Genomic DNA, 26,180 nt, shown 5'->3' with positions numbered 1-26,180 from the left:
CTTTTGCAAGGCCAGAAATCTGGTATCCTGGTCAGCCTTTTCCTGTTGCAGGATGTCCATATCCTCTTTTATTTTAATGATATACTGCCTACTATCATTTTCTAACTCCTGGCTCCTTTGCAGCCTCTGCTCAGAAGAGACCAGGTCAGATTGGAGCTTCTCTAACGCCATCTGTCGCCTATTTGCCAGATCTTGGCTTTCAGTACATTTATCCTGCATGTCTCCCATATATAGGTACAGGTATGCCGCTATCCTGGCAATCTTATTGTGTTCATATTTGGCTTTAGGAGCCATATATAGTTCACTCAGGGCCACATGTAATGGACCCTGATCTCTCCATATGTCTGACCCTGTTTCAGTGACCTGTTGCACGATGGCCTGCAACCAGACCGTTTGGTCCTGGTGAGTCCACTCACCTCTCACAAATAGCTTATGTAAGAGGTGCTCCCTCGCTATTTTCATGTCTACCAAGGTCGTCATTCTAGAGATTGATCTCTGTCCTAACTTACAGAAATTAGTATTTTATTTTTGCAAAACAGACCTTTTCCTTAGAGTGTCCCTTTGAAGAGTGCTTTACAGCGTAAAACAGCGTGGTGATCCGACCGGATTTATGTATCCCGTCAGTTAGCACACTGTATTAAGCTGCACAAGTGATAGTTCTAACCCAGACGTCCCGGACAAGCCCCTAATTTGTAAGAAGATTCAATCCAGCACTACAGCCAAGTCAATGCCTAGCCTGGGATACTGAATGAAAAACCCTTATTGATATATCTTTATGTCCAGGTTCAGATTCTGGATGACAACCCCTGTATAACACCCCTCTCTTAGAATCCCCCTGACCCCACTGAGCCAAGAAGTAGATCTGTTTTGCAAGTTTAAAAGGTTTATTTGAAAAAAAATTAAACAGTATATATATATATCACACTTTTATAATGAATTAATAATTGAATATCACACTTAATCTGAGCAGTAATCAATAATGGATAGTCTGGCACTAGCACACTTCTTTATAATCAATGATGAGTGGGTATAGGATGGATAAGATAGCAACAATACTTTTATGGTTTCAAATAGATGCAATGTGGAATGAAAATGCAGTACAGAAAATAACTTGATAGGATTTCAGCAAAAGACAATGTAATCACTTTCTTGGACAATTCACCCCCCCCCCTTTATGCAATGTAAGGAGATGAAGAGGAGAGCACTCAGTTCTTAGGAATGCAATCAAATAGAATTCAGTTCAATTCCCCCCAGCAGCTTATACAACAGATAGGAGTTTTGAAATACAGGCAAATGCAGCTATCTTTTTACAAGTAAAGAAATCGGGCCAAATCGCAAATCGCGGCAAAATTCGTGAGTGCATGAATCGTGATTACGGCAGAAGTATAAGGAGTAGCAAGTCGGTTCTTTTTGAAAAGCTGAGTTTCTAAGCTTTCAGGGGAAAGTTAAACCAAGTTCCTAGCCCAAACGGTTCTAGAGATACGGACGATTAAATAAAGGTAGTTTTTCGGATGTAAAGTAAACTCAAAATGACAGGTGACAGCTTTGCAGCTGCAGAATTGACAAATGACAGTGGTGCAGCTTTACAAATGACAGGTGACAGTTAGGAGGCAGTTCTGGTTAGATTAAAATAGTTTGGATTAGATTATTTTAACTAAGAGATTGGTTCTGCACAGTTCTGCTAGGTACTCACAATATATTTTTGAAATAGGCCTCGCCACGGATCTGGTCAGGTTTTGGACTGGACTCCGGTTCTGGTCTCGGCACTTCGAGTGGTCTGGGTCAGCTCTCTGGTTCTGCTCACAGTGGTCTGGGTCACTCTGGATCTCTGGCCTCTGGTTCTGGATACTGCTCTGCTTTCTCTGGGTACAGCACTGCTTCTGGATCTTTCTGGCGCAGGGTTTCAGGCCAGAATCAACAGCTGAGCCCGGTTGTGAATAGTCTGAAAATGATTTTTGGGCCAGCTGACAAATACTTTTGCTTGCAGTGGGCCTTCTTGGTTCAAAGTTCTGTAGTCTCTGTTTAGCTTGGAAGTCTAAGTGTAGGATCTCTGGATGTGAAGTCGTCGGTCAGCATGCTCCGCAGCAAATGGAATTGAATGTCCTCTCTAGCTTCCAGTGGCTCTTTGTATGTCTTTTGAAAGTGGGTGTGTGCGCAGCATCACTAAACCAGCCCCTCTCTCAACTGATCATTGGTCAAGCTTTTCTCTCTTCCTTGATTGGGGGAAGGAAATGTGAGTCAGAGTGATGCTGTAGGTTTTATGGGTCAAAGGATCCTCCCTTGGTCAGTTTGCCCACAAATCTATATTTGATTCAAATACATATTGCACAGATACACAGTTGTTTAAAATTACATGCACCCATCACATATCACATGAGGTATACTCTGTTCAAACTCTGCTCTTTCTGGGGGCTTGAATTCAGAAATGGCAACATTTTGTGCTTTTTAACTGGTTTTGCAATATCGGACATTTATTGATATATAGGTTGCATTGACAGCATTGCTAGAGCTTAGTATATAGGATATAAAGTAAAGTGCTCTGCACTAATGTTTTTTTCACAGGTAGCACTCTTGAAAAGCAGTATTATTGAGACCTTATGTTATGCTAAAGTTAATAGTGATAACGGTTAAACAAAGTTTTTATTGTGTGGTTATTTTGTCTAGAAACCATACACTGTTTTATTATGATAAGATGCAGTTTTATCAGAGTTATTGATGTTTGTGTGATGCTGGTGTGAATGAAGTGTGGTTTTCCCTAATAGGAGCTGGATTTTATTGAGGAATGCTTTCAACATGGACTATTTAGGGGTAATGGTGTGACTAGTCGTGAAGTAGTTACCCGGGTATCTGGGATACTCTGTTTAGTTGGAAGTGGTGTGTGTTTAGGCACATACCGGTTTACATTGTTGGGTGTGAGGGAGATGTGTGTGTGTGTTCTGTTGTGGAATGCTGAAGACAAGTTTAAGAAGAGGGGTATGGGTGCCTCTATGTGTGAAAGGAGTAGTAAGGATGTTTGAGCAGTTGGGTGCCTTTTCTTCACTTCGCAGAAAGAGGAAAGGGCATTGGTTATAATTATGTCCCACGGCTGTGAGGATGTTTTTGGAGTATGTAATGAGACTAGCAGAATGTTCTCAGTTAGGAGTGATGATGCAAGTGCATTTAACGTGGGGTTGTTTGTGTGTGTTTTGTTTTTAGCCGTTATGGTTAAGTTATCTACTTGTGTTTTTTATGTCCCTAAGGAAGGGAGATATGTAGGGATTCGGTATTATCCTGCATCCTAATGGAACCTTTAGTCAGTGTCTTGATTGACAATGGAGTGTTAAGGGTTAGAATGTTTATGTGTGACTGGGGTTCTATGTGAGTCAGTTGGGAGATGTAAGCCTACCTGGGAGGATGCAGGTGTATGTTGCCCTGAACCCAGATGTACTTGACCTAATATGATTATCACAATGTACTGGAACTCAGTTAAAGAAGTCACCATAACATCACCTGAGGTCGGAGTCATCTGTGGGGAAACAAAACCTTTACACTGCACATCCTCAGAGGTATTCTTCCTTTGCTCTCCTTCCCCCAGAAGCTCACTGTTTTCAGAGCGCTGGTTCTCTCTAGGCTGGACTACTGCAACAGCCTCTTTCTAAATCCGCCTGCCTCTATTCTCTGCCCTCTGCAACTCATCTAAAATAGGACTACAAGACTTCACCTTGGCCTCAAGGCCCAGGGACTGAATCTCCCCAGGACTGAAATCTCTGCACAGGATCCCATTGGCTGCGAGGATTAAGTGCAAAACCCTATGTATTATCCGCAAGGCCTTCTGGGGCTAGGGCCTCAATACCTTCTACTGTCTCTTCATAAGTATCTTCTTTCTCAAGCTCTTCACTCATCCGCCTCTCTGAAACTTAAGTAGAACCATCTCCAGTTCCGGAAGCACCTCAAGACCTTCCTCTTTGCTTCTGCTATTTCTCCTCCTCTCCCCTGCTGGAATCCTTGCTGAAACTGCACTGGTCACCTGGCTACCCTCTGATCTCGGGCTCAGGTCCTTTCCCCGCCAGTTGCACACCTGCACTGGACCCCGGCTATCCCTTCCACTCGGGACCTGTTTTTGTATCCGTACAGTCCCCTACCAGTACTTGACACTTGATGTCTGCACATACCCTTGCACTTGACACCAGCTGGCTGCACTTTGTATTGGTTTTTATTTATTTTTACTGTTGATCCCATGTACTGCACTGGCCCATCCCCTTTCCCCTCGCACTTTTGCCCTCCCCCTCCCCTGCACTTGTACAATCTCAATGTCACCTGGCCTTGTAAGATAGTTGTCTCTGTCTTCCCTCTGTTCCCCCTCCCTTGCCTCAAAACACTTGTGTATAGGCATGTTATAAATGCCATATCAAATCATATCAGTTACAGCTCCTAAGTGCACGGTAGGCCCAGAGGAACTGCAGGGGAGAATGATCATGGAGGAGCCTGGTGCCCAGTGAGACTCTGAGGTTAGCCAAGCAACCAGACGGCGCAGCAGATAGGTAAGTTAGCAGGGGAGAGAGAGATAGAAATCAGAGTAGAAAAAGGAAGGTCTTGAACTGCTTCTGGGACTTCAGGTGATCTGGCTCAGGTTTGAGAGGGGCAACAAGGCCGTTCCAGAGGGAGTCACCTGCAGAGGAAAGAGATCTACTCCCCACTCTCTGCCTGTAGAAGTGTCTGACCTTCAGGGAGTTTGAGGTAGTTGAGCGAAGAGCTAAAGAAGGAAGATATTTTGGAAGAGAGAGTTGGAAAAAGTGCAGGCCCCGGCCCCAGAAAGCCTTGTGGATGATGCAGAGGGTCTTGACCTTGATCCTTGCAGCCACTGGGAGCCAGTGGAGATATTTCAGGAATGGAGAGATACAGTCCCCGGGCTTGAAGCCATGGACAAGTCTTGCAATCCTGTTCTGGATTAGTTGCAGAGGGCGGAGAGTAGAGGAAGCCAGATTAAGAAAAACATTTGCCAACATTTGTGCCCCCAATTGCCATCATAACTTATGCCTGTAATAATACAACTTAACAACTATTATTTAGAGCTTCATGGTAGCAAAATAATAAACTAATATGAGACCAGTAAGGTGCATAGCCACTAAAGAAAATATTATGTCTGGAAAAGGGTAACATGTTATTTGAGAGAAAATGAAATGGCAGACACATTTGTTTCTTACTGATCTCAGGTGTTGACATTTACATTTTCTGAGACGGCACAGTAATTAAGCATTCATTTGCAAGTCTCCAATTAATAATCTTTATTAAAAATAGTCCTAACTGTGCCGTTCCCGGAGTAGTTACATTCCACATGAGTTAGTCGAATCTTTATTGGGAAAAAAACCAGCATGCCTGAATGTGGAAGATATATATTCTAGCAAATAAGAATTAGCAGCCTGTGGAAGAGAGAAGACTCATTTGCATAGATAACATCTTACACCTTCCAGAAAGCCTACCATAATAGTACAGAGAGCTCCATTTTGGCCTCGGGGAAGTTTGACGCCCCAAAGCAGTAGTGGAGGAAATCGCGCGGAAGGAAATCACTGGATAATAATTGTGTTAACTAAATTTCATGCACCTGTGTTACATTATGTAAAATAAATTTAGCACAGGAGATGCCCCTGCGACGTAAAATATTGTGTTAGACTCTAATGGACGCGTTGAAAACCTATTTCAACTGCACAGGCTGTAATTGAAAGCAGTGGGCATATTTTTAAGGGAATTTAAGGTTTTACATTGACAAATTAATGGAGAGCACTGTACTCCAAAGCAATTTTATGCATCGCATAGAAATGTGTATTTATTTATAGCCGAAGAGCTGTAGATCTTCTGGGTGAGACATAATAGCAATGTACCACATAACTCCATTGTGCAGAACAATGCAACTGTTCATTTTAGCAAAATTCTAAAGTGGCATGTATTATGCCATCCCTAATTGTCAAATAGTGTGTTGTTCAGGTAAAGGGATGCACATAAAATGCACCTGTCAAATAAAATAGAGCCTACTTAAGTATTACACTACGCAGGTGATGAACAATACAAAACCCAGCGATGCCAAGAAACTATTGTATACAATAACTGCAGGTTATTGCCAGCTTTGTTTTCTTCAATCTAAAATCATGTAGCTACTTGTTCATTTTGTTGATGGGTATGGTTGTGTACAGTACATATGTATTCAGTAACCCCGTGCCCCAAAACATGGCAGACGTTAAGAAAGACAAAACCTAAATTCGAGGGAGGGTTTAGGTTTTCTAAAACAGTGCACCCACTACCACATAGATTATAAATAGGGAGCCACACATTGAAAAGGAACTTTGGTTGCTACTCTCATCTCTGCTTTCTCAAATGTTCCCCCTCTGACCTCTTGGAGCAGTGCTTATCAACCCAACCCATCTCAAGCATTAGAATCTGCTTCTTCGTCTTCTGTTTCTCCTGATTTATGACTTTAGTTTTTATGTTATTTGTATTGTATGTTGTTGTTGGCGCCACTATGCCTCTGTGCCTGTCTTCGGTGCCTTATAAATAAATATAAATAAATAAATAAATAAATAAATAAATAAATAAATAAATAAATAAATAAATAAATAAATACACGGAAGAAAGAGGGGGATGCACTTAGCGGACATTCGAAATGTTGTTTTTATTTTTTCAGTGTGGAGCAATGAGGCATAAGGTAGCATTTATGTCTTCTTTGTTCACTATAAATTTATACACGAATTTAAGGCACCATTTAAAATTATTCTCTTATAAGTCAGCCAAGAGATTGTACAAAATTCACACAATACTGGGTGGTTTTCTTTAAATGATACTGATGGACAATTTCCAAATGCCCTGACCTTTCTCTGGCCCTGAAATCACCATTTCTTTTAACACTACCTATTTGTTGAAAAGGTGACCACCTATTTTGTGTCACAAAATTCTGATTTTATCAAATAATTTGAGGGGTAAAATGTCTACGGTGCACGACATGGAGGGCCATTGTATAGGCTGCTTTTGGACACTCGTCTGTCAACATGAGACACAACCTCTGTGTCTTTGAGTTCAAGCTGAAACTGACCACCCGAGGACCTCTGACCACAGGCACTCCAGCAGCTTGGGGAGCGATGGAGGAAAAAGCCAAAGACGAGAATTTAATTTAATTTATTTATTGTATTTGATTACACGCCCAAACCCTTAGGTATCAATGCCTTTTGTGTTCTTCCAATATCTTAGCTCATGGGTTCTTATGCCTGAACATGGATGGAGGAAGGTTGTGGACTGGGGGCAAGGTGCACTGTGCACAGTGAAGAATTTTGCGAAGCATGACAAATATATTTTTATGGTTTATGTAAAAAATGAAAAATCAGGATCACAAATCATGCCAACAAAATGACTACATCAATTCCCTTTAACATGCACTTATTGCCAGATCAAAATATTGACATTTCAACAATTTTGTAACATTACTTCTGGCCATTTACGGGCATGTCGACATTAGGGTTTAACTTCATTTTTCTGGTTATTTTACTAATAGAGATTTCAATGGGATACCTGTTTCAACCTGCTACCGGTGTACAATATGTGTAACCCCCATGAGATGCTTACAACAATCTGTTACTTACCAGTTAGGTTCACACTTTAAAAAACTCATACATACATACATACATACAATCTAGAATGAAACAAGATGTATCACAAATGTAGTGATATAATACACAGAGACATTTCTGGGCTATAAAATATTCGCAGCAAAATGATGGAGATGTCAGAGAGGGCTTCAGAAGCCTGTTGTATTCAGACCAGGGAAGCACATGCAATTCAGTTACTTGATATCTGACTCCAGTGGCCTCAGCAAAATGTCTCTAAGGAGCTCATACATGTGTTAGTGAATGCATGGGCAGATGTGCGATTTGATGATATATTACGCTTTGGCCAACATTCAAGAATATTCTATTTAATTTCAAAAATCATTTTCAGCTGTGGTATTAAATATAAAACAGTGTTTGTACTGAGTATCATATTGGGAACAATGTCTAATTTACCACACATTTTATAAAGAAAGCACACAAAAAAGAAATAAACTGGAAAACGTTATTAAGGAAATCCAACTGCCAACAATTGTACTTATGTTTTTTGACTAAATTTGATCAGTTCACTATATCTTTTGCAGGATTAATTACGTACCTGAATAATCCTTTATTCTTTTGTTTTATTTTTTTATTCGTCTTATTCCAGCAATCTATTTGTGCCTTCATTTTATAGTGCATTATTGCTTTGTATTTGTCCTGAATTGCAGTTGTAACCTAACTAGAAAATTATCCAACGTCTTAATAATATGCATCTCTTTTCAAAGTTGTCTTTTTGTGACATCATTATATTATCAGCCGCTCTCACTTAGGCAGCACCTGCATCTCTTTACTTTTGACTTCTGTCCCAGTAGCTAAATATACTTTGAATTTAACTAATTTAAGTGTCATATTTTTCTTTAAATCCATATATCTCTATCACTCTAAATTGTTTTAAATCATTTTCCGTTCCAGAAGAAACTCTGGAGAGGATTTAATTGGAATGCCAGCTGCATAATGAACTCCTAAAGTCTCTAACTCAGAATCTTCCATAACCTTATTCAACTGCCACACCCCTTCCATATTTATTGGTGAGTTATCACTTTCAGAATCTTTTGTGACTTTCTTATTAAAGTGAAATTCCTTAGCAGAGGCAAAAAGTTACATCTATCATTGACGTGGATTGTTCAGTAATTCGTGTGAACCTACTAGGTATGTCCTCCCCATTGTTCTCATTTAACACCAACATGTCTGAAATTTCCAGTTGATTTGTCGAAAGGTCCTCCTTCCAATTTCCTTTTTTGTTTCATTCTTGGTTCTGCAAGACTCCGGACCTAATTCACAGAAGCATTTTGTAATGGCAACAACCCATTGGAAAAGGCAGTGTGAATAAGGTGTGTTCAACAATTCTTCTTTATATTCTTCACTTTCATTATTTGATGGGCAGTGAGCAATGAAATCCCCTGTTATTATCATTACTTTATCAGTATTTTTATAATATTGATGTTCTATAATGTTTACCACTACCTCTAAAATTGTATTTGTGCCATCTCCTCCGGAAAGCGCATATACATGTATTAATGTTATAGAAACAACAGAATCATCCTCACTCTTAAAGAAATGACATATCAATAAAGTAGGATTAAGTTTATCTATATTTTGTAATATGTTAATAGATAACACTGAAACAATAACCTCCATGCAATAAAGTATCACATTGTCCAATATTCATTTTTCTTGTAACACTATTAAATCATTCAATTTAAAAAATTGGAGACAATCATAATCATTTAAATCTCTTTTTAATCCTACAGTATTCCTTGATAAATAGAAAATACAATGAAGTCTACAATAATAAAGTATTTGGGACATTTTAAAATGTTACACTGTAATGTATTGAGTACCTATGATCAATTATATGACATAGTAATCCCGTGATCATTATCACCTTCTTTTTCTAGTCACAACTCTCTTTTACCGTCCTTTAATTTCATACTTTAATTTAGTTAATTTAGTTAATCATGGGGTCCTTTCCATTCTTCTTACAAGTCTAAGTTTTAGTAATCAGCAAAATATATGCTTTGAAATATTCCATAATAATGATATATTTTATCACAGGGATTTTGAAACTATTCTGGCTTCCCTTGCCGGAATAGAAGCTACTGGGAACATGGAACTCTGGTTAAGAGATGAGCCCTTCAAAGACCTGGAAGATCATTGTCCAGTCAACTTGACTCTCTTACCGTACAGAGCGATATCTAAAAACATTACACCCCGCTTGGAGAAGTTAAGTAGCAGTAGAAAACAAACAGCAAAAAATACATCAAAATAATTAAAAAACAATGATTTCATGAGTGAATAACTAATACATAAGTATTGAAAATAGAATAAAAAGATATGAGTTACATAGTTGGAAGACTAAATTAGTTATGTATTCACAATAAGATATGTATATAATGAATGATCATTGTTAATATATTAATTAAAAAAACATGTTTGGGCTCTGTGGATCTCATGATCAGGGGTTTGAATCCTGGCCTGTACACTCAGCCCTTCATCCTTGCAATGTCAATAAAATTAGAATAATTTAATTGGGTAACAATAAATATCTGTTATCAGTGCCAAGATACCCTTTCAAAGGTGAGCATACACTTTATTAATAATGCTATTTTGCTATGCATACCATAGCACTCTTTACAGCGTAATTAGCTCAATTGAGCAAACGGCAGCCAATGGTGTACTAAAAACAGTAGCTGAAATCAGTGTGTGAATAGTTGAATGTATACCAGTTCTACATGCTGGTGAAAAAATGCTGGTGAACCGTCTCTCCACTGGAAGAAGGTAGGTCTGGTGGCCAGCCAGATGCACCGTGAGTGCAGAAGAGGTGTTGGTGTTGATGTAGCACAGGGAACCAAAGCAGGTAAATTGATGCAGGTGGAGGGTTTTTTGGGGTCGATCGGGAATGAGGCTATGGATGTTGGGGACAGAAAAACATGGAGTGTGTGGGGGACTTCTTAAAGGCAAAGGAGCAGGTCAAGAATACTATGCTGGCAATAGAGTGACATCCTGGCGTGTTGACAAAGACCAGGCGAGGACAAGATGATTCTGCTCCTGGAAAGGTGCCAACATGAACTCCCCCCCGTATAATTCCGCTGAAAGTACATTCATTGAACATGGTTGTTGTGGTTGTGGTATGGAACAGGGAATATTTCCATTGTCTTTGCCATATACCCGGCCAATGACATTCTCGCATGGATTGTCTCACCGTGGGCCCTATTCCACTAACACATTCGGACAAATTACAGAGTACAACAGCTTCTAAAGAAAGGTGTCAGTAAAGCACTTAAAATAAAGCCATGGATGAGCAACATTGAAAGCATTTGGTGCAGGACTGTCATATGTTGTGTGGCTTGTTTGCCCAACGTGGAGCAGCCTTTTTTGTAAGTATCATATTCGGTTCCTTCCTCTGGTGTAGAACATGTGCAATGATATTGAATTATCATTGGGCGCGAATGGTATCCTTATTTGCACACACAGTCTGCCATAGAGTGTCATCATTTCAGCATTTAAGTTCCATTGTATGAACACAATGGTCGTGTTGGCAGCAGACGTTCCTTCTTTGTATGCGTAATTCCCTGTGTACAGCAAACTTGGGTTTGGTAGAATGTTTACACCTGTTTCCCTCCTTTGGCCCTTTAATGAACGCCATGTTTTGATTTGCACGTGATCCTCACTCATAGCTACCTTCGTCCTGCCCACGTGCTTTCTGTATTCCTGAAGGATCCCAATGTACTTTACATGAATAATGGGCATCCCAAAATGAAAAATGTACAGTGCCTGCCTTTATGCATTTCTCTTTGACTACTGACAATGGACAGCAGACGGTGTAAATGTTCTTGCGTGTTTTGCTTCCACTAAGTACTGTCACCTGATACTTGTGGGACATGGACCTAGCCACAGTAATATCAAATGTCATACTTCCTTGACATGAGTCAACACCCCTTTGCTATAATCAACAAGATAGATGCCAAGCAAACAGAGTACCCCACACTGCCATACAAGGGGCCTTTACCTGCTGCCATCCTGGAAGCATTCCAGCTGGCGTTTTAGCAATCCAAGAGTAGTTTACTATACTATACTCATGCAGTATGACACATCACAGTGGTATTTCGATACGTTTGCAATGGGCATAAAAGCTGTGTAACATCACATAACACAAATAATGCATACAACTGTATGTCATGACATTTTTCAAGGTCCAAAAGGTAGTCGCTCACTATCATCAAAGTATACTGATAATGAATGGCACCTGAGAAGTGTCGACCTCGCTCTTCGCTCCATCCTTATTTCAGTGCAAAAAGCTGTTTACGGAGTGGGCCGTTGCTTACTGGCTCTAGGACACCCTCTATGCACACCCACATATGGTAAATATTGAGTGCTGTATATCCCCAGAAGGCCGGCTCTTAAATTTAGATAACTATTGCCTGCCCTCTTTTGCCAAAGCTCATTCTTTCGCACATATCTGTCTACTCGCCCGAGGCACAGACGATGCCCTTCCAGCCCCACCTCCCTCTCTTTCACTGCCAGTACGCTTCCCTTTTTTGTCCTGAAGTTTTGATATCCCCTCTAGACCAAGGGAGGTATGACCTGCTCTGTTGGGCACTTCAAGGAATCTGCACTCCTCCTTTTATCTTTCCTGCTCCTCATCTAAGTGACATCCCTATGAAGACCTCCTGATATGTGTCAGCATCATTCTGAAGTCAAATGCATGGAGCTGTCTCAACACCAAGTGAATTGGTGGGACCTGAGGATTCATTTTTGTCTGTGGTTGTTTGCACCAGTGAGGGGTGCTTGAGTCTCGATGCAGGCACTGGACAGACTTCTGTGAGAAATGGCCATTGTTTCTAGCTCAAGCCCTACTCTCCTGAGGAACAGCTGACACATGTTGTTCCTGCTACATTGGCATTACGCTAATGGACACAGGTCCCAGCAGGCCTACCGAGCACAGCACCTGAGCAAGGTAGAATGAGGCTTGAGAGAGCCTTCAGCCTGCCATCCAACACACTGAGGAAGGTTAAAAGAAATCCTGGAGTTTTCATATTGCAGGCAGCCCTTTCTCTGAATCAAAGGTTCACACCTTCCATAACCCTTTGCACTTTGCTTATGGTAAGAAGTGGAGCCCCCAGACGTTCCCCTTCTTCTCATCTGCCAATCCCCAGATCCACGTTGCACGTGTATACAATGTATTTGAGAGTGTGAGAAAGAAACTGAGGAGGAGGGAAAGATAGAGAGGCAGACAAAGATGCAGGAGGACTTAGGAACAAGGAGAGAGAAAATGACACTGTCAAAGTGAGAAGGTGCAGAATAGATGCCATTGGTAGGACTGGTGAGAGGAGACCTTATTGAGTCTTTTTGGTGATCTACTGTGGCTTCTAATGCTTTTTTTTTATAACGTGCATGCCTTGCTATGCAATGTTATAATTAGCTGTATTTGGCTTCAATATTGTATGCACCCCTCTCCAATCTGCCCATCATTGTTTCCACTGATTGCTCCCGGCACTAACATGCTTAGATTCGATGTTCGAACATAGATGTACCAACTGCGCCACTGCTAACAAATAGCAATCTAACACCACTGCCAACATACATCAAACAATCAATGAACACATCTTTACAATTAAGTCATATGCCACCGCTGCAGCCAATGCATTTTAGTACCACAACCACAGGCACACAATGCTCATTTTCAAACAAACGCCTGTATTCTCCTAACATACAACACCTAGAAACAGACATCAAAAGGTAGCTCAGGGTACTTCTGGTCTGCATGAACCAATGCAAAAGAAAAGCTATCTTGCAATATTGCTCTTCTTCTACTAACCAAACCCACCCCCCCTCCCACCCCCTGCTTTCATATCTGCCAGAGCCCTGCCTGGAGAGCATGCAAATATCAGCAGAGGGTGGTATAAATACCAGAAAAATAACATAACCTATTTCCAAATGGGCTCCTATGCCCCCTATGTGCAGCGTGATTACACAGGCTATCAAAAGCATTCACAACAGACATTGCACACACATTTACCACTGTATAAAAAAACACTCAGGAGACACACACAATAATATGACTTTCTATGTATGTATGCATATAGGGGGTATATATAGTGCAAACATAGGTAGAAAGCAGCAGAGCACTGCACAACAGATGGTGTGGTATCCCCAGACATCAACTGCCTCACAGGTACACAAATCAACTTGGCTGATCATCCAGCCATACCTAGGAAGCCTCACCACTCAAAACACTCCCATCGAGGGCAACTAAAACCAAAAATGACACCTTGGCTGTTGTTTTCCTGGATGCGTGAGAAGAAAACCTCTCCAACCTGCCTTCCACACACACTCCTTCATCTTGTGTCAACATCCTTCTCAACCAGTGCAACAGCACACAAATGCTGCAAACACCCAGGCACTATCAGAACTATGAATGAAAAAAACTATGCCATCCACAACATGGTATCCAAAATAACTCACCAACAGAATATGTGCCATCTGCCAACAAGATAAGATCTGGACAAAAGCACACTGCATTAAGACCTCACCAATTTGAAAAGCCTCTTCTCAGCCCGCGGGCACATGTACTGTTGCTGAGTTTGTTTGCATACCAAGGTGGGAATGGCTTGGTTTTGTTCACCCACTTGGACTACTGCAATAGTCTGCTGATGGGCATTCTGGCTAAATGACTGTTTAGGCTACAGCAGGGCCAGAATGCCGCGGTTGGGATGGTAGGCCGGCTTGGGAGAAGGGATCAGTTCTCCCCCTGTGCAGAACCTTACATTGGCTGGCGGTGGAGGACCACATCAACTTCAAAGTAGCCTACCTAATTTTCTAGTGCTTAAACGGGCTGGCCCCAGAATACCACCATTCTATAATTTGCTTCCACAACTCGTCAAGGCTGCTGGGTTCAGGGGACCAATCGCTGCTGAGCATTTCTCACACAATGTGTGTCTCCAGAGGTGACAGGAGGTTTGGGGTCTACGGCCCAGACTGTGGAACGGGCTACCCCCCAAGATTAGGGCATGCCAGACATTTTTTCAGTTCCGGAATGCGCTTAAAACCTTCCTGTTATAATAGAAGTTGGCCTGCTTATGGAAGGTCCATGTACTTCAGTTGTCCTTGCTTCTCTTCTGTGGTTCTATATCATCTACGCCTTTATACAGTTAAGTCTGTCCGGAGCACGGTATAAATGTTCAAATCAAATCAAATCAATCATATCAAATCATAGTTCCAGTGATGCATGGGTGTTTGCCGCATTAGTGTCGGAGGCTTTAGTCCGCAGTGACAAGGACTTCCAGGGTGTGGGTGAAGGAAATGTTTCTATTATGTAGAGTGTTTCGAGGTTTTGCTTGGTGATGATATCAGCAATATCTGCCTCGTGGAGTACAGCGGAGTGATTGTTGATGAGCAGGAGGTTTTGTGTATATTTCGGTGGAGTAGGCTTAGTTGTAAGTGTGATGTTTATGAGGTTGTATATGTCAGCGCTGTGGGGGAGCTTGGTCATGCTGAGTGGTTGCATATACTGGTGGTGATGGAAAGACGTGTATACGAAGTGAGGCAAATGGTGGAGGGGTTATCTTGGGTGTGTTGTGCAGGGTTTCTGGCCCTTGGCCCTTACAGCCAAACAGATATTGTATTGGTTGAAGTCCTTGTCTCCATCAGTCCTTCGCTTTGGAGGCCCAGCTGAGAGACGCCCTATGGTGCAGGAAGGGATGAGGTAGGAAGAGCACAGAGGGCTGGAGGGGGATGAGGAATACAAGAGCAAAACAATAGCCAAAACAGTGGAAAGGCAGTGGGCAGGAACAGCACACAGAGCTGGAGGTGGGTGGGGGAAATAGATAAAAAGGAACAAACCTGGACATACACCGTGACTGTGCATATAGTAATTCATACCCACGCGGCTTGAGTGACGCATGTTCGGAACCAAGTTATACTGGGAGTGTGCAGCACAATACATGCATATGTACCCAGTTTGTTTCTTGGATAATCAGCGGACTTTGCAATCTGAGTTTTCATTTTATGACACTGTTTATTTCAATTAATTATTATTATTTTTTTTGTCTTTGATGTTATGGATTATATCCGAAATAAATCGTATTTAATTTGCCAGGACACTTGTCATAATCTGCTCCTTCGTGTGGCTATCTCCGTGCTCATAAAATTTTGTGAAGGCTGAGGGAGGAACCACGTTATGTTAATTCACGTTTGTAAATTACGTCTGATGTGCGTCTTTCAAACATTTTGCCGTCAGAGCTCAAGCGGGGATATCATTTTGCCACCAAATAATAGAAAAAAAAACATCTGTACGAATGACCAGTGAAGACATAGTACTTTTTTTTTCAAACGATAGATATTGCCACGCATATCTTCCCGCCTCGTGCTTTTTATTTCAAACGCCGGACCGCCTCCAGCCTCTGCAGGGATCTCACGAACATGTGGCAAGGGACGCTCCAATGGGTTGGAACCTCCTACATCAGGCGATGTGTTTGCAAGCTGTTGACCCACTGAAGCTCTGTTGGAGAGGTTTCAGCTGTGACAGCAGCATGCCTGCACCAGTCTCTGATTAAACTGTAACTCATCAAGCATTTCCAGTCCAGCTCCTACCAATCCGGGTATCCGTAACACACAATTGCAACAGTGTCAATTCATGAGTTCAGGCAGTATTGCGTTCTACCTACAAACAGCACTGCACGCTTTGGTACCAGAAAGGAGAGCCCCAAAGGGCATGGGGATGACATGAAACGACGGCATTTCTTTCTCCTATATATGTTTTTATTATTATTTTCTAATTCAAAGGATAGCATTCTTCAGATTGTAAAGTATATCGAAGAATGTATTTTGGTTTAAAATGGCATTTAAACCAATTCTGCGTCTCCTAAAGGGGTAGCAACATTTGGTGACATGCTGAAAGGAGTTTAGTAGTGTCACCAGGTGCTACAATAGGCTGAGTGCCATGAAGTGTTCTTTTGATGTTGCGTTGTCTGTATAGTTGCGTGGATCCGATTGCCCCTGCTGAATAGCATGCCATTGGCTGAGGCTATCCTAGCTTTGTAACATGGCTGCCGACCGAGTCTGCCATGTAGGGATATTTCTCTTGCGGATTCGACAAGTCCTTCAAAAGGTCCGTGGATAGAAATGTCCATCACTGAGTGACATTCAAGCTGCCCCAGAATTCGTGTATTGGTCTGTGCCGCGTGAGCTGTTGCACATTTGAAAAGCAGCATATGGTCCAGCCATTTGTTTTGCATCTCACTTACTCTGATGCAATGATTATTTTCACGACAGGTCTTACTTTTTTTATATTTCCTATTTGTTTTATTGTCTCGTTAACATGATTACCTTCCATGACAATTCTAAAAAACTCTGTAATGCCCAAGGCCCTTTTAATGAATTGTTAAAATAGTCAGATTTCATTTTAGTAGAAGTTAATCTAACTGAGCCTGGATGTCAGAGAAAGAAAATAGCAAATAGTTTTGCAGTAAAATGTCCTATGTCTATTTCATTTATCAAGATGCATTCCGATTGCAAACATTATCTATCAGTCTCAGAAACGTTGCGCCTAGCCAGCAGGGGCTCAGACTCAGGCTCAATAGCACAGCCGCACATGCACTTTAATGCAACGTAGAAGTTACTGCCAGCGTACACTACATCTCCACTTAAATCTTGAAAAAATGTTTGGGGAGAAAAGATCAACACTGCATCTGGCAAAAGACCACATCTAATGGAAGGCACACCTTTCTTAGCCTGGTTAATACTTTGATCCATCCGTTAGGCAGGGTCGGATTGGCCCATCTGGGCCGAAAATATCGTGTGCTCCCTGGGGGCTGGTTTCTGCCCACACCAGGGCCGGTTTGAAGAAAAAAAAAATTTTGAAACAAAAATGTTTTTTCTTGAAACACACAAAAAGCACCTACAACGGCATAATCCATCAAAGCAAGGTAACGAATGTTACCTGACTTTGATGATTGATTTGCATGCATGATGTGTGCATCATAAATTATGATCATGTGGCCAACTTTGCAGCAGACCTGCAGATGAACTTAACTGGTCTGCTGTTAAAGGATAGTTCCGGGACTTTTTTTTTATTGTTCCTACGGTTCGGCCATGTGTTTTTAAGCATAAATCGGTAGATCATAGAAAACTTTCCTATGGACCTTACCCGACTTTTCGTCCATTAACGCACTCGAAATCAGCCGCCTTTTTCTGATAATCCTATCATTTCCCCGCATCGCCCTGGCTCACCTGCTTTTGCGGCACTAAATCAAATCCCCCGCCCCTGAAACAGACTTTATCAAAACATTCATATTCCCCGCCTCTATCCGTGACATGACTGAGCTGCGTAGGCAAACGCGCCCAGGCGTCTTCTACGCGACTCCACACAGAACCAGGAAATCAACACAGATGAGCTCACACAACACAGCGCGCCACAATTGGGAATATGAAACTGTACTTTTAAATTAAACCGCAAGATTGTAAATTTGGTAAAGTACATTTATTTGACATCAAATGTTTTGAGAATATTCAGCGATTTGCATTTTTATTTGCTCACGTTCCAAAAAGTTCGTTTTGAGGAACGCGATGTTCCTTTGCTGTACACAGGGTCTTAGATCATCTCACAATACAGCGCCACAATTCGGAATATGAAACTGTGGTTTAAAAGCAAACGGCAAGATTGTACATTTGGCAAAGTACATTTATTTGACATCAAATGTTTGGAGAATATTCAGCGATTTGCATTTTTATTTGCTCTCGATCCAAAATAGTTCGTCTTGAGGCAAGCGATGTTCGTGTGCAGTACACAGGGTGTTGGTTTACGATAAAATAAGCTCTTCGGTCGCACTGATAATCGCATGGCTGTTCCAACAACGAGGCACTAGGCCACCACAACGGTCTGTATGTTGCATCTAGCCGTTAGTACCGCGTAAGGGCATACTTGTACTTGACGATCGTCCCATAAAATGGTCAGGGTGGTAACGTTGTTCACGCGGAGAAGCAACTGGCGGTTAAAAAACCCATCCGCCGGTGTCTGGTACTCGTGACACATGCAATAATGGATGATGTACCTGTTTGAAAAACATAAAAAATGAAATTAGTCTCACCATCAGATCTTTATTAAAATTATTCATTTTATATATTAGGTCGGGAAATTATTTCATAGCTAGGACAGTGCAACTGGGTATTATACGTCAAGGGGGGGCTGTAGGATACTGAGACAGTCCCCCAGTGCAGGGGTTGACAGGGAGGCAGTGCAGGTGGAGAGTGGAAGGGCCCAGGACCGAGGTCGCAGACAGCGGACCAGTTGTAGCAGGGGAGAGGGAGAGAGAAAGCAGAAGCAAAGAGGAAGGTTTTGAGGTGCTTCCGTAAAAGGAGATGGTTCTCCTCAAGATAGTGCGCGGTACAAAACAATATGCCACATAGAACGAACAAGTACAACTTAACCCGTCTTTAAAGCTACTGTATAGTAATTAAATTGCGGTATAAACTCATCTAAAGAGTTACTTACATTATATTTGCATTTTCCATTGTGTCTGTGCGTAGGGCAGCCCCGAAATACCACTCCTTCTATGCCGACGTTATTTCTTCTAATGAACGAACATGAAATGGCTTTCGTTTCTGAAATTATATTCATTATCGTTTCTTACGTTATTGCCCCACACCCCCAAAAAGAAGTCTTTCGGGATGGTCCCGGCCTGTCAAGGTCAAATAACAATAGAACCTTATACTGAGTCGTGGGCCATTCCGGCACCCGAGCAAAAAATCAAAGCAGCTGACCTTCACTTTGAACGAGCACACATTCCTAGTTAGCTACATTCAGTGTAAGGCCATCTCACAGGACTTGAAATTTACACTCCATCTTTGCATTTTGTCTGCGTGCTTTGCAGCCCCAGAGAACCATAAATACGGAGACATTCTATATTTTTTGAAAAATGATTTATATTACTGTTTGGTTTAATTTAATGCGCAAATGAACAAGGTTGGATAGACACATTGCATGTACACTGAGCAATCACTTTTATTTACACATTACATAGATACACATATTCAATGGGCCTGCGACATGAGGAGACTCGAGAGAACAGACAAATTACAATCATTTAAACCGTGATGTGTATTTCTCAATGAGCTCTTCTTTAGGTGGACATGGAACAGAGGCAATGTTGGGTGGCAATGTAGTTGTCCCCTGCACAGGTTCGTTCACAACTCCATTTATGTGCCTATCTAGGACGTCAACAATAAGTCTCTCAATAAACTCATATTGCATATCCTCAAACACTGGTTTGATCACCCATTGTTTACTTCTTTTAGTGAGGCCTTATTGTAGCGAAGCATCCCTAAAGTTCCGGTCGTCCTACTTTGTTGACGGCCAACATTATGGTTATGTGCCAAGACCGCTAGAAGAGTCCGATTTATCATGCCCTCCATGCCAAAATGCAATCGTTTTGGCCTGTACTTTAGGCACATATTGTGGAACACCTCCAAATCTCCTGTGTGGCAGAATTCCGTGAGTCCCCTCAAATCTCTTGTTATAGTTTTATCAAATACAATCTTTTCAATGGTTTGTGAGTGGGTGATGAAGGAATCAACCACTTCTTCTTCCGTGCCTCCTCTGTGGACAAATGGGCATGTTCACAATTGTGGAAATGTTGGTTTGTGTTCCAACGGTGAACGTTGGTACAGTGTAGCATTACTGACCGCCATTTTTCCAGTAGAATTTCCAATGACCCTCCACATGTTTTTGAGCTCCACCAAAGATGGTTGCTGATTGACTTGGACCACTGTGAAATACCTTGCATTTCTTTTTTTTTACCTGCAGCCGACTTTTTTTATTGATTGTTTTTGCAAGATGCCAAACGTCAAATTGGTGATTTATATTTTTGTACTCCTCTCTCATTGTCTTGGCAATTGAAACGTGTCTGTCCGTGGCTATCAGGTCGATCACCATTCCCCGCGATTGTAGTTCTTGCAATGATGCTACAAAGCCAACTTTCTCCATGGCCACTGAGGATGTACTTTGTGAGACCTGCACGACCACCGAACTCACAATTTTCTTACTTTCCATGTCCTGAAAGTGGTAGGTGCAGTACTTGGCTGAAAATCCTGGGCTGTCGCACTGTCCATCACCGGCTAGCCTGAACCGTTTGCCCGCGAATGTACTATCAATAGACATTTTTTCCATTCTCCAAGCTTCACTAATGGCTGGAAATAGATAATCGGTTTGGTATTTGTAGAACTGAGTTTTCGCAATGAAATGGATTCCCACAAACTGAAAGAAAGACTCTAACTTTTTAAAACTTGAACCACTAAAAAGTGCAGTCGCTGCACAAAGTAGATTGCCTGCTGGCAGTTGCCCCAGCATGGGTTGTGCAGACCATGAGAAAGGATGATATTTTGTACAGGTGGCATGTATTTTAAGGTTAGTGCCTCGAATTGCACGAGTCACATTAATCAATGGCTCCCCACATACTTCCCCACCAACCGAATGCCCACATTTCATCCGAATAATAATATCAATCAAACAACTATCGAATACAATGAATTTGGCCTCTTTCCTTATACTGTCACTCTGCATCCCAGCTGGTTCGGCCTGTAACGTTGAGGAAATGTCACTCACATGAAAGGTAGAATCTCTGATATCGTCTTCCGCTATGTTCAGTGATATTGATGGTGTTTCATTGTAGTCCACTTCATTCTCTTCCATTGCAACATCTGTTCCTTCTCCGGCGATGGGTGAATAAGACAATTTCTTCAACTTTCTCGCGGTCTTAGTTTTTGCGGGTGTGGATTCTGTGAACTGATCTCCGACTGCATCCGAACTACCAGGAGGACATTCACTATCAATGGCTGGTGGTGGTATAGCTCCGTTGTCAATCACTTCATATTCTTCCCATTGGCACGATGCATCTCCAGTCTCAAGTCCCTGCCAAAAGGTTTGACAAGCAACATCTCTCGTTCGCTTCACTGTCTGTGTAGATCTAGTTCGTACACCCACTCGCAACTAGAGGACAGATTGGAAAAGGGATGTTCAGTTTAAACACAACTTACAGTATTGAACTATTAACAGTGAAAAACAACATAATATAGTGACCAGGACACTAACCTTCTTTTGCTTTCTTTTCTTTGAAACTTTCTTGCCTCGAACTTCAACATCAGGACGCTGTTGCTCCGACTCGTGTGTGCATGTCTCCACTTCCTCTTGCGCTGCAACGACTATATTTTCATGATAAGCACATCCATCACGCACTGACGCTCCATCGACTCCCTGAAACATAGAACTTTCATTAGTATGTATAATAATATCGAAAACACAAAATGTACTTGGGGACCAATACCCACGTACATCTCAATAGCAAAACACGAATGAACGCTTTGTGTAGAACATTCAAACGACAATTATTCACGCATAGTTGATCTAGTTAGATGGAACTGTCAAGATCCATACCTTGTGCTCCTCATAGATTTCCATTGATGATATTATTGAAGATGATGCTTCAGTAACTCCCTGAAACACAGTAATTGCATTAGTATGGTTTTCTATTTTGATAAAAAGAACAGAAACTTTGTGCAGGCATCAACGGCTCATCTAAATAGACCTGCACAAATGATCAGTTGTCTAAAATAAATAATGGATATGTAAATATGATTCGATTTGCTCGATCGTTGGAAGTGTCACCACCCAGAGATCTGCATCAACTACTAGGGGTGACGTTCTTGTAGAAGAAGCTCCGTCATCTCCCTGAAACATAGTACTTGCGTTAATAAAGAAGGAAGTATAGCGGATGTAATCACGTCATATGATTTCGCTTGATCGAACTGTCAGTATCCATACCTCGAAATGCATAAGAACATCAAGGGACGATGTAACTGCGGTGCACACTTCTGCAAGCTGTTGCGCCGACCCGTAACTGCATGCTCTCCCTTCTTCTTGGACTAATGCTCCATCGACTCCCTGAAACATAGGACTTTCATTAGTAATGAACACAATATTGAAAAAAGAAGACACATAGGAGGGCGACGACAGAAGGACATATCAATGGCTAAAAACGAAAGAAACATTGTGTGTAACAATCACGCTACAAGAATGCAAGATCTGATGATCTCCATCGATGGAACTGTCCGGAAACGTACCTCGAGCATCTGAGTGACATCAACGGTAGTCGTCAATACGTTGGACTCCTCAGCATCTCCCTGAAAGACAGTACTTGCATTATTTTGGATAACAATAATTATAACTGAAAAGAAAGACTAGAGGACGAGTACAAGGGTGTACCATTAGGTAAAATAATTACACGATAAATTAAAACTATTGATTTACATGCCTAAAACAAGTCAGTGGCAGAATAGCCAAGTAAGATTACCCGATAGGCGCTTGAAGTGGCTGATGACTGCAATAACGACACGGATGGAGAATCTTCCGCCTTCATATTGAGTGGATACATAAATGGGGAAATTATTGTTAGCTAATGCTACACACTACCGCAAGGCCGAGAGATAAATACGTAAACTTGACTCACCAGTGGAGGGATGTGGACGAATAGAGTGGGAATAGCGGTTGAGGGCAATTTTCGCCTCGCTCGCGGTGTGTTCTTCTTTATTAGCAATGATGTGGAGTACATGTCAGAGGTAAAGTGCCTGCTGCAGATGCGGTATCGATCACCCCTCTTGTCCGCAAAGACTTCTAGGACTCTACTTTCAAGCTCAGACAGTGGGTATCCGCAATATCGGACCCATTGTCTTATCTGATCTATTGTCTTAGGGAAAACATGCATTATAGTACCTTCAGATTTATTATGGGTCTTCGAAGGGCAACCGCCAATGGAACAGGCAGGCATTGTGGAAAGTTCTGAAAAGTAAAGATCAACAATTCTCTATGAATACCAATGTAAACTCAGAACATGTGACTGGTTCCTTGCATGTACTGTCTTGAACGAAAAAAAATTGGACGCAAAATGATTATGGTACATGGCCTTACCTTGACGAACAAACAGTTAGATGGAGGGATCAGAGTAGTTTCTTGTCGTAGAACAGGGAGCAGTTCACAGGTTGCAAACTGAGGAGTTTCCTCGAAGTGGTCACGGAAGTTCACAGAGACGAAGAGCAGATAACCAGCACCTTCACGGGTTGACTAGCAAAGCGCAAAGAAGTGCTCATTAGAAATATGAAGTGGGTTATAAAGAATTCGAAACAGGGATGTGTTTGTGAATGAATGACGTGTATATGTCGTGGCATTATGCGGTTTGCAGGGGGCCGTCGAACGTGAGGGGGGATGCTTGGCAGGAGACACGGGGTCTGGAGGTAGACATGGGAACAACAACCCATGCTCTATAGACCACTTTGAAGTGTACATGGTCTTTGGCACCTCTTGGCCTTTATCGCTCCCCGACAGCTCCACTTGGCAGCGCAAGTACCCCGGTGCGAACTGCCTTTGATAGGGCGGGGGGTGGATTGGGGCGGTGGTCGTGCAGACAAGACACAGGAAGACTCGTGAATGGAGACACACTTATGTGGATTGCAGGGGGCCGTCCAGCGTGAGGGGGGATGCTTGGCAGGAGACACGGGGTCTGGAGGTAGACATGGGAACAACAACCCATGCTCTATAGACCACTTTGAAGTGTACATGGTCTTTGGCACCTCTTGGCCTTTATCGCTCCCCGACAGCTCCACTTGGCAGCGCAAGTACCCCGGTGCGAACTGCCTTTGATAGGGCGGGGGGGTGTGTGGATTAGGGCGCTGGTCGTGCAGACAAGACTCGTTTGCCGCAGGGCCTCACCAAGGAGAGGCCATCTAACTGCATGTAAGAGGCAGGCTGAAGGATCTAGTACATGGAAGGCAGGGGGGTGAGTTTATAAATACCTCAGCCTCCCAGGAGAATATATGGGTGCAGTTCACCCTGGAGACCCTGGATGCCTAGGCAGTTAGTCAGCAGCAGGCTGGCCTGTGGTGGCAAGGCGGCACGGGCCAGAGGGGGTCATCTCTGTACCCGGTGCCCAAAAGGATGATTTATTATGATCAACCATATTGATTATTTACCTATAACCATGTTTTGTATCAATAAAATCCAACGGCCTTCCTTTTATTGCCAACGCTTGAACAAAGTGGTGTGGTAAGTATTTTTGGGGGAGGAGGCAAGGCCGGGAGGCTTGATGCCAACCCGCAAAATAACATATGTATGTCTGCTGCATATGGGTTCAACGGTTATGTGGATTGAAGGTGGGCGGCCAGCGTGAGGGAGGATGCTGGCCGGAGACATGTGGTTTGACAAGACAAAGCACAGGAAGACTATTCAATGGAGACACACTAGATTCATTTAAAAAATCAAAACAACCATTGTTGAAATATATGTTGGGTTTTATTTTAGATCTTAATTTCATTTGAACATAAATAATAAACATTACACATTGTAAAGTTCCGGTTGCAGCACATCCAGGGAAAATCTGCGGTATTGTCCACTGTCGCTGGGGAAATGTTGTCTAATGGCAAGTACCGCACAGGCAGGTATTACTCTCCGAACGCGGTGTCCCAGCCTCCCGTGAAGCCACCAAGTGAAGCAACGATAGGCCACCAGCCTGTACCACCTGTGAAAATGAAAGATGCAAACTGTATTAAAATGACAAAACTTTCTTATCACTGTCGATTCAGGTAAAAAATGTCATTCTGCTTTGAAAAAAATTCTATCTAGAAAATGCACAATATGGAACCAATTTACATGCATTCGAATGATATGTAGATGTAATTTTATATGTGGGAGACGACCATGACATAGTAGTGGCATCACTGACATCACAACCAGAGTATACTTACTCGTTACTCGGATTACGCGGACGAACAGTGCCGCGAAGTTCGTGCATAAGCACCATCATCATCCTCAACACGGTCCGTGAGAGGCAGGCTTCCCTGAACTCTGGCAGCTCGGTGATGCATTGCGGACTTAGCTCGCCTTCCGAAATGTAGGCCAAGCACCCGGAATTTTCACGGCAGCAGCAGTTCTCCTCCTCAGTTGGCATTAGCTCGCACCGATTGCACGTGCACCAGGTGGAGACGCCGTCCATGCGACATGGTCCAGGCTCTTCATCCGTTGACTGGTCCTCCCAACTGCCGTCCGAATCCCCATTGTTTTTGTGTGCTTGCCTTTCCAGTAGTTCTTGCTCGGTGTACTTGGGCTCGTACATATACAGCATTATTGTAGCCATTGTGTGGTAAAGAAAGTAAAATAATTTACAGAGATGGTACAGGTGTTCACAAGGCCTAGAAGCGGCGAAGGTAGCTGACCAGAGCACAGAAACGAGTCACAGAATACTCAAAGTAACACAGAGAGAGGAATGGAATCGAAAATCTGCTGCTGTGTGTTGTGAAACGGTGTGTTTATACTTATTGAGGAAAGAGGCGTCCTGCCATTTCCATGGCGACACTTCATTAGCTGAGGCGCAGCGATTGTTGACACGAAACGTGCTTTGGCGTTGGGAAATGGGCGGTACGCGTCTGCTGATGTCAGGCTCAGGGGCGGGGGATTTGATTTAGTGCCGCAAAAGCAGGTGAGCCAGGGCGATGGGGGGAAATGATAGGATTATCAGAAAATGGCGGCTG

The sequence above is a fragment of the Ambystoma mexicanum genome, chromosome 11 (genome assembly GCF_040938575.1).
Source record: "Ambystoma mexicanum isolate Mex_15411 chromosome 11, UKY_AmexF1_1, whole genome shotgun sequence".
Classification (NCBI taxonomy): Eukaryota; Metazoa; Chordata; class Amphibia; order Caudata; family Ambystomatidae; genus Ambystoma; species Ambystoma mexicanum.
The sequence above is the reverse complement of the archived record's forward strand: the minus strand, read 5'-3'. Positions refer to the sequence as shown.